This window comes from Octodon degus, unplaced genomic scaffold (genome assembly GCF_000260255.1).
Source record: "Octodon degus isolate 3935 unplaced genomic scaffold, OctDeg1.0 scaffold00018, whole genome shotgun sequence".
Lineage (NCBI taxonomy): Eukaryota > Metazoa > Chordata > Mammalia > Rodentia > Octodontidae > Octodon > Octodon degus.
The window spans coordinates 10,163,560-10,172,341 of record NW_004524594.1 but is presented as its reverse complement, the minus strand read 5'-3'; the positions used below and the strand labels follow the sequence as shown (position 1 = coordinate 10,172,341).

Below are 8,782 nucleotides of genomic sequence, written 5' to 3'. Positions count from 1 at the left end.
AAAGCAGGAGGATTACTATGAGTCCCACCTGCATAGTTAGACTGTGCAACAACCAAATATATTTTAATTAATTAATTAAATAAAATTATACCACCAACCTCCTCTCTAGACCTCTTTGTAACAGTTTTTTTTCCCTAAAGCATATTCTATTCTATTTTATTTTATTTTATTGTAAAACAAATATCAATAAGACAGTTTCAAAACTGATTAATAGGACAGTTTCAATAATTAATACATTGTACATTGTAATCTTCTTAGTGGTTATCCATAGTACAAGATACAGACAGGATATCCAGTCCAAACACTATTAGTACAGATCTTTCTTCTCATTGAGTTAAGCAAAAGTAGGTGTATTTCTATTTTAACTATTCTTTTTTTCCATAATTTTATTGAGAAGTAAATAGCAATGAGACAGTTTCAAAAAAATTGGTAGGACAGTTTCAATAATTAACACATTGCATACATTCTTCCTAGTGGTTAATTGCTGTACAAGATGTGGACATGATATCCTATTTACAAACACTATTAGAACAAATCCCTCTATTCATTAAAAGAAAGTAACTATATATCTATCTTAACCATTTTGAATGCACAGCCTTTTGGCTAAGATCAAGTGTAGTATCTGTTCTTATCAGTTTAATATCTGGTACGTCCTCTATCCTAAAGCATATTCTTACAAATCCTACATTCTCTTTTTTTGTTTGTTTGCTTATTTTTACCACAGTATTGGTTTGTTCATTTTCTCATCTCTTTTTTAATCTATCAGTTCATCTACTTTGCTTGTATCTCTGGTTTAGGCTACTTTTCCTGCATTTCAATATCCATCACTACAAATTCTGTGTTGAACTAAATCTCTCTTCACTTTCCCACCTTCCAATCAGCATGATTTTCCAGGCCCTCCCTTGGAGTTTCCTTTTAAATGATTCTAGTTGCTCACTGGCTTTTCGACAGAGCTGAAGACAATGTGGCAAGTGAGAGGAGAATGTCTTTATTACTCTAGCTTCATGAGCGTAGCTTTATACTAACACTTGAATCACAACAACACCTTACTGTCATCAGCAGCTCACTCTTGTACTATCCATAATTGCTATTTCAGATTCTATTTTTACACCTTTAACTTCAATAGGACTCATGCTTCTCTTTTCCTGCCTAATTGGCTCACTTCATACTACTCTTACAGAAAATATCTCATAGGAACCTTTTCTTCAGCAAACCTAATTACAAATACCTTTGTACACTTAGTCTTTTCCATGGTATTAGATAATAATATCAAGCTATAGAAAGGAAATGGATCACAGTCACTCTATTTGTCAGCATTCCTATTGTTAGAGAAAAAAAATACTTAACTGATTGAAACAGGGGAAGTTTAATTTGGGTCTATTTGAAGAGGTTTTAGGTCACGGTTTCTGGCTCCAAGATAGAATCCTCACGGTGGAAGGCTAGGACAGGAAGAGGGTGTGCTTATTGCTCAGCAGCCTGGAAGAAGAAAGGCGACTTCCAAAGGGAGCGCTGTCTTCGCGTAGCATTTGCGGTCACCCAGCTGCTCCAGCGAGGCCCACTTCCTGCCATCTCATTCTTCTATGAGCACCAGTGAGCTCATCACTGAGGAAGGCAAAATCCCTGTGATGCAATCTCCTTCAGCAGTCTTCAGTGAGTCAAGTTAGTTAAGATGAGCTAGCTGGAACAAGCACTCTCGCCCCCAGACTCTAACCTGATCACAAAATCTCAGCAATTTTAAAATGAAAGCTCCACTAAGACTTAAATATGGGGTTGTGGAGAGAGCTCAGTGGACTAAGCGCCTGCTTAGGCAAGCGCAGGGACTGGGGTTCACTTCCCAGCACCACATGCTGCACCAGCCTGGCCCCTGGATGCGCTGAGTCTGAGGCCCAAGTCTGGGCATGGTGGTGCATGCCTGGAATCTCAGAACTGGAGTGGCTGAAAACAGGAGCTTCACTGTGAGTCTGAGCTGAGTAGTGAGACCCTAAGCAAAATACAGAAATTTAACCAAAAAAAAATGTATAAGTCTTAAATGCAAATGTAATCAAGTTTTCTGTCTGTATCCTCTGTTACACATGTGAAAGTGTGGTGTATAATTTTAATTTTCAGATGCATTTGTTCTATCATAAAATCAAGTAACAATAAAATGTACTAATTCTGCCTGATTTTTCTTTATAAATACATTAGCTAATTGTCTCCTTTGCTTCTGTACTACAGTCATCAATTTAAAAAACTGTTCTGATTTAATATCTAAGAAAAATATGAGTTGCATATAGTACTAACCCATTGGGAAGATGGGACAAGATCACAAATTCAAGTACTTCCTGGGCAACATCAGAAAATGTTGTATCAAAATGCTGGGGCTTTCATATAGTGAGAATGCTCTGGGTTCAATCCAGAGTACTGCAAAAAGTCTTAGAAAAAGAAAAAGAGAAATGATTAATTCAAGGAGTCCCATGTACATACACAGTATATTTGCAAAAACTTAAAAGTAATTGCCTTTATCATTTAGGACTTCACATTGCTTGATGTTATAATTTTGAATTTAAATATTCTTCTTTCAATTGCCTGACCATGTAGAACAGTGATCATAGTAAACCTGAGGTGGCATTACACGCTTCTAATCCCAGATTCAGGAAGCTGAGGCACCAGGATCACTGAGATTTTGAGGTCAGTCTGGGCTACAAAGTGAGTTCTCGGCTGCCTAAACAACATAGTGAAACCCTATCTCTAAACGACAAAACAAAAAACCTGTGATAGTACATGGAGTGGTTTTTGTAATGAAAATTGCATAACAGCTTCCCTATGCTTACCTCCCAATCTTCATTACTCTCACATTTTTAATGATATTCCTGCAAATGAACACAGTCTTCTATTACTGTCATTGAGTAACCTTATCTTGTGATACTTATAGATTAATTTACCAAGCCATCTGTCTGATTTTCATAGTCTAAGTATTTCTCCATCTTATTCACTGGCATTTAACTACATTCATTCAGTCAGGAGCATTAGTTTAATCTTTAAAGATGCAGCAATTTGTCTGGAAATTCCAGCTGGCATAATGCAAACATCAGCACCAGGCAGATGATTTTTGATCTACATAGATGCGTGTAATCCTTTTTTATAATACTTATTTATGCTTTTCCTCTATATTTTATTGCTTTATCACCACTGAACTTTGTTCCCACTTTTTTTTTGATAAAGCCATAATATGGCAAAACCTTTTATCTTGTGAAATTATCAGCTATCCCCTCTGGATAGAAGCTCATTATTTTGATGGACTGAAAAAGGTATGGGGGAAGTATCTATTACTTAAATTATCTTTTCCACCAGGCTTTTAATTTTACAACTTTCATGTGATATTCAATAGTTCAATTGATTCAAAGAATTATAAGCATTATCGTTAAGCACAGTTCTCAAGAACTACCTTTTCTTTCTCCTTTTTTCAAGTTATTTTCAATCGAAGGACTTGCCCAAGGGGATCAGGTAAGAATCAAATAAAGCTATTTCTAGGCCCCTCACTTTATCATCTGTAGAAAGATTTTCAGAAACTTGGAAATACAGTTAAGGCTGAATGTTTCTGTTTACTTTGTTTTGGAAAGGGTATCAAGCACTGTGCAGGTGGTTTGGAGTGTATGGCTCCTGGATGTCATCAGAATCCATGGCCTGATGCACAAACAAAAGTTCTGAGATGCTAAGTGTCTCCTCAAAGGGGAGAGAAGACACCAATAATACAGCACCACTTCTCTACAGCGCTGACATCTGATTTAAATGGTTTTCAAGGATGCGATTATACAGAAGAAAGATTAACAAATGATGAGAACATGGGAATGTTACTGAGTACAGGTGAGTGTGAAAAATGTAAAAACGAAGATTACTAAGGTGATAAATTTTTTAGTTGGATGAGATATAGGTTTTTATCTTGCTATGCTTTCAGATTGGTTTAGAAAACATACTGTCAAGGGTGAATAGAAAATATGGAGAATATTTGAATTAAAATACATATATTTGGGCCAGGCATGGTGGTACACATCTGTAATTCCAGCACTGAAGTGGCTGAGACAGGAGAATCATTGCTTCATGACCAACGCTAGCTACAAAGTGAGTTACAGAGCACCCTGAACTGCACAGCAACATACTGTCTCAAAAGGACAAAAATTAAATACAAATAAATAGAAACATATATTTATGGTTACAATCCATTTGCAATGACCACCCTTAAAATACTACGAGTTTTATCTAACTTATTCCACTGTTCTTACTGCTTTCTGAAGCAAATTTGTAATATCTTTTAGATAATACTACTATCAAATGTGCCACACAATTGAAAGGCAGACTTCTAAAAACATTACACTGCATCCTACACTGCATCCTACACTGCCTTTTTCATTGGACCTGGTGTCATGCAACTTGTGGCTCTTTCTCAAAGTCCAAGTGACCATGAAAAACAAACATTTTGAATTAATCCTATGCACCAAAGCAATGAGGAAAATGAAGCTAAGATATAATCATAAAAGAGAACTACCATGACTGGGGTATAGCACTTGAAATTAGGCATGGTGGTGTACTCTTAGAATCCCAGTGCCGGGGAGGCTGAGATAGGAAGATCATTATAAGTCTGCGCTATATAGTGAGACCCTGTACCAAATAAATGAAAAAGATTGAAAACAAAAAAGAAGACTACCAGATCTGCTTCAGAAAGTGGCAAGAATGATTAAGTAAATGCCTTGGAGTGAGGATATGCTAGAAGATAAGTGATAATGTACCTATTCCAATAATCATATTATAAAAAATTAATCCCACATTATATATTTTCTTCATATCTCACACTTTTACTTCTTCCTTTCCTTGTTTTTGATTCCACCCTGAAGATCCACACTAATATTTGTGCCCAGGTTGAGATTAATACCTTTTCTCTGACTCTTGAGTCTCAAGTTCAACTATGTTTTCTGGTACTGATAACTATATTTTCTCTTTTATCTATTCTGAATGCCTTTAAAATCTGCTTCCTGCATGAATCCATCTATAGCTTTGGGCAATGCTGTTTTATCTCCCAAATTACTGCACCACTGGAACTTGCCATCAACATATAGAAATGCCAATCATGGAGAATATATATATATATATATATATATATATATATATATTCTGATTTCAAGTGTCACTGCACTTCATTGCAAACAAATTATGTATCCAAAGAACTCATTGCCTAATAAAATTGAATGGCTAGGCATATGTTTCTTGGAAAACTCATAGATGAGCACCACCCTGATAGGATTGCCCAACTTTTCTTGATTACTAGAGCCTGATTCCAGCCTTAGCATCTTATTGCATTTCCAGCTAATTAATGAATTTATGTGTAGGCACCCATATACAGTATAGTATACTATATAAATGTAACATATGCCTCTGGGAAATGTTATTTCAGTTTAATTAAGCAATCAGTCATTTCTAAGTGCAAGTATTCCTGCGTTTTTCATTTTTATATAAATATTTTCAAATTCGTGGACTTATCTATTTAGTTCCTACTCTATTTCAGGTACATTTCTGAATACTTCATCTAAATGGTAAACAGAGCAGACATGCCTACTTGTAATGAAGCTTTAGTGGAGGGTACGAGCAAAATGTGCGTTATAGCGCACATGAAAGGTAACTGGGCAGTAGGAATATTAATTGCCAGACATGCACCGATGAAGGAAGTAACACACAAAATTTTGGGCGTGAAGAACATTTATTTCTCTTCCTATTTTGATTGTACTGATACAAGGAGAAAAACTGAACTCGGGTGGGTAACTTCCAAATGATACAGGGAGCCTCCAAATGACGTAGGGAAAAATGATCTCCCAACCTGAACTGCACGAGTTCATGTTCTCTAAAACCAAAGGATGAATTTTAGGAACAAACGGAGGTTATGAGCAGAATATATTTATGGAGGGAAAGAAAGCTCCTGTCTGAGAGAGGGACAGGAGGGGGGCCCGAGCGAGTTGTTCCACGGGAAGCTGTCTCTTCTAGGGACTTTTATAGAGTAAAACCATGTGGTGAGGCAGGTCTAAGGTGGTGAAGAACATGGGAACTCGCTTAGATGGATGTGGGGTGGGACAAAACTATGGTCACCCAATGGGATTACAAGCATCATTGCTCAGGTAAAATTGATTAAGTTCAGGACCAAATAGGGAAGCGAGTCATGTAGCAATCAGGTATGAATGTAGAACAGGATTTTGTGGGGTAGCCATCCAGTAGTAGTGAGATTAACGATTCTTCAGTCTCCCTCGGGGTGATGATCAATCTCAGATGCCAATTTTTAGGGAGGTCGGTATTTGTTTGAGTTTTGGTCTTTAGGTCTGGCCCATGGTGGGAGCATCCATCCCTCTCATAGTTGCAAAATATCTGAACTTTTGTGTTATCTCTTTTGAGAGCCTGGCCCTGCCTGCCTTCCTAAAATATTTCTATCTAACTCGATTGCCTACAACAGTATCTTAGTGAAAAACAGAACTGATGGCTAAACTCAGAGGATGAATGGGGGACAGCCAACTAAAGAAAGCAAAGTATGATACTTTCATCCCAAAGGATAACATGATCCAAAACTTAAAACTTGTTAAGGACACAGTACATTTTTTTTATGAAGGAAAGAAATTCAATATAGCTAGATCTTAAAGTGTACAGATGGAGGTAGAGGGAAGGCATGGTGAGGTTTGAGACTCAAGGTACAGTAACTTGCATTTTTATGGAAGGATTTCTATTTTATCATTAGAGTGATAAATGCTTCCAGTGAAGGGAAGGGAAGATATTATAGAAATATAACTCTAACCAGTACTGAACGTTGGCTGTAGAGGCAGGAAATCCACATAAAAAATAATGTTTCAACATTCCTTACTATAGAATCATTCTAACAACCTTTAATCAAATTCTCACCTTTGCAATTTGTTTTAATGTACAGATTAAAGAGTACATTCGTGATTTCTCCCAACCTGTGACATGCTTTGGCTATTGTTTCCTTAAGGATGATGAGTTTAACAACACACTACTTTCAGTGGAGACAGTCTTTGCTCTCACACCTGGCATTTCTTCTCCTATACAGGGAAATTCACACACAGATGGTTCCAGTCCTATTTCATGTCTCAGGCTTGTGTTATAAATGTGCTGCACCAGCTGTTTAAGCAGGGAGGACTGTGCACAAAGGGCACATTTTCTTCAGATAAATTTTAGTCCTGTTCTAAAATATTCAATAGAAATGAAGGAAGAATTTGCAATGATTTCTGGATTTTCTCAGGTTTTTCACTTCATGTATTTACTACTCATCCTAAAATTCAAGTGGCAAAGAAGTTTGCTTTTATGTCTTCTTAAATATCCTAAAAATAATATCTAAGGAACATCTTCCTTGAAGTCATTAAATAACTGATTTTAATTTTGGTACACATACATACCTACACATGATGTATAAAGTGGCCCTTTAAATTAATCACATGAGGGTCAGCCAAATAGGTCAGTAGGTTTAAGTGCCTGCAAACAGGTGCAGGGGCCAGGGATCACTAGGAGTCAGATCTAGTAGTGAGACACTGAACACCCTATAGACCCTTCCCTAAAATGCAATAAATAAATTAATTAATTAATCACATCACTGAGAAACTTCATTTACATCAATTGCCCTCCCTGATGACAGATAGCTTAACTCAAAAAAGTACCAAGACTCATTTTTAAGACAAACTTTTTTCTTTGTAAATGAAATTTAAAGCTATTAAATGTCATGCATCATTTAAATATTCAGTTTTGGGGAGTGTAACTTTCTAAATTGTTCATAAGAACTTTCAGTATGTTAGTATTCCATATGAAGAGCTCAACTTTTTAGAAAGCTGAACAAAGTCACTTTTACTATCCAAAGTAAAATGGCATGACCCTCACATAAATGCATTTAATTTTGAAAATGTAATTATGAAAACTTAATGAGAGGAAAGTCAGTTTAATTGCTTAACTGTATCTTCTTACTCTGCTGATGTCCTTGAGAATCCTTATTTTGATATTGATGACATTTATAAGGAAATAACTACAACAATTTAAGCTGTTATTCATTATCTTTCTTAATGCAAAAATATTGTCCTGTATGTTCAGTTTTTAAATTTGGAATAAAGGACTACAAATTTTAAACTTCTTTATAAATGTACATTGAAACTTCTTCTAAACCCACTTCCTACCTTATTGCATTATGGGTCCAGCTTATTACCTGCTGTTTTTCTGCTATAAAGAAGCACAGTGAGAAACATTTAGCACAAGTGTGTTTGCTTTAGCTTATCCAATTATAGTCTACTAACCGAGAGACATTTATCTGAGAATTAAGGTCTTATTATGTTCCTCTCTAAATTTATTAGAGTGAGAATATAACAAACAACATGTGCCACATGCACAGAGCAAACTTTCAAGTGTGTTCAAGATTCATAATAATCAATTTATTATTACCCTATAGGTTTGCTACTCCATAGTTTTCTCCTTGTTTCAATATAAATTCCCTAGGGTTGGATGCTCATTGGTTGCCAGTTACAGTGCATTATTTTTTAATTTTTCAAAGTAGTGCAACTTCTCTGTCTGTTTCATTCCAAGGTATAAGAGACAGAACATATATCACTATTTTGTATTCTTTTTAAATATTAACTTTATTGAGAAAAAATAGCAATGAGCTCATTTCAACACAGGCTAGTAGGACAGTTACAATAATTATTACATTGCATATTGTTGTTTGCATAGTAGTTATTCATAGTACAAGGTGCCGGGGAGATGGCTCAGTAGAATAAGC

At 35.9% G+C, this 8,782-nt stretch overlaps 2 pseudogenes; one reads left to right on the top strand and one right to left on the bottom strand.

Annotated features, from left to right (window-relative positions):
• The first annotated feature begins 583 nt into the window (after window positions 1–583).
• Window positions 584–693, top strand: LOC111815592 (annotated as a pseudogene).
• Window positions 694–3,603: 2,910 nt separating this feature from the next.
• LOC101567027 overlaps window positions 3,604–8,782 on the bottom strand; it is a 16,576-nt pseudogene continuing 11,397 nt past the window's right edge.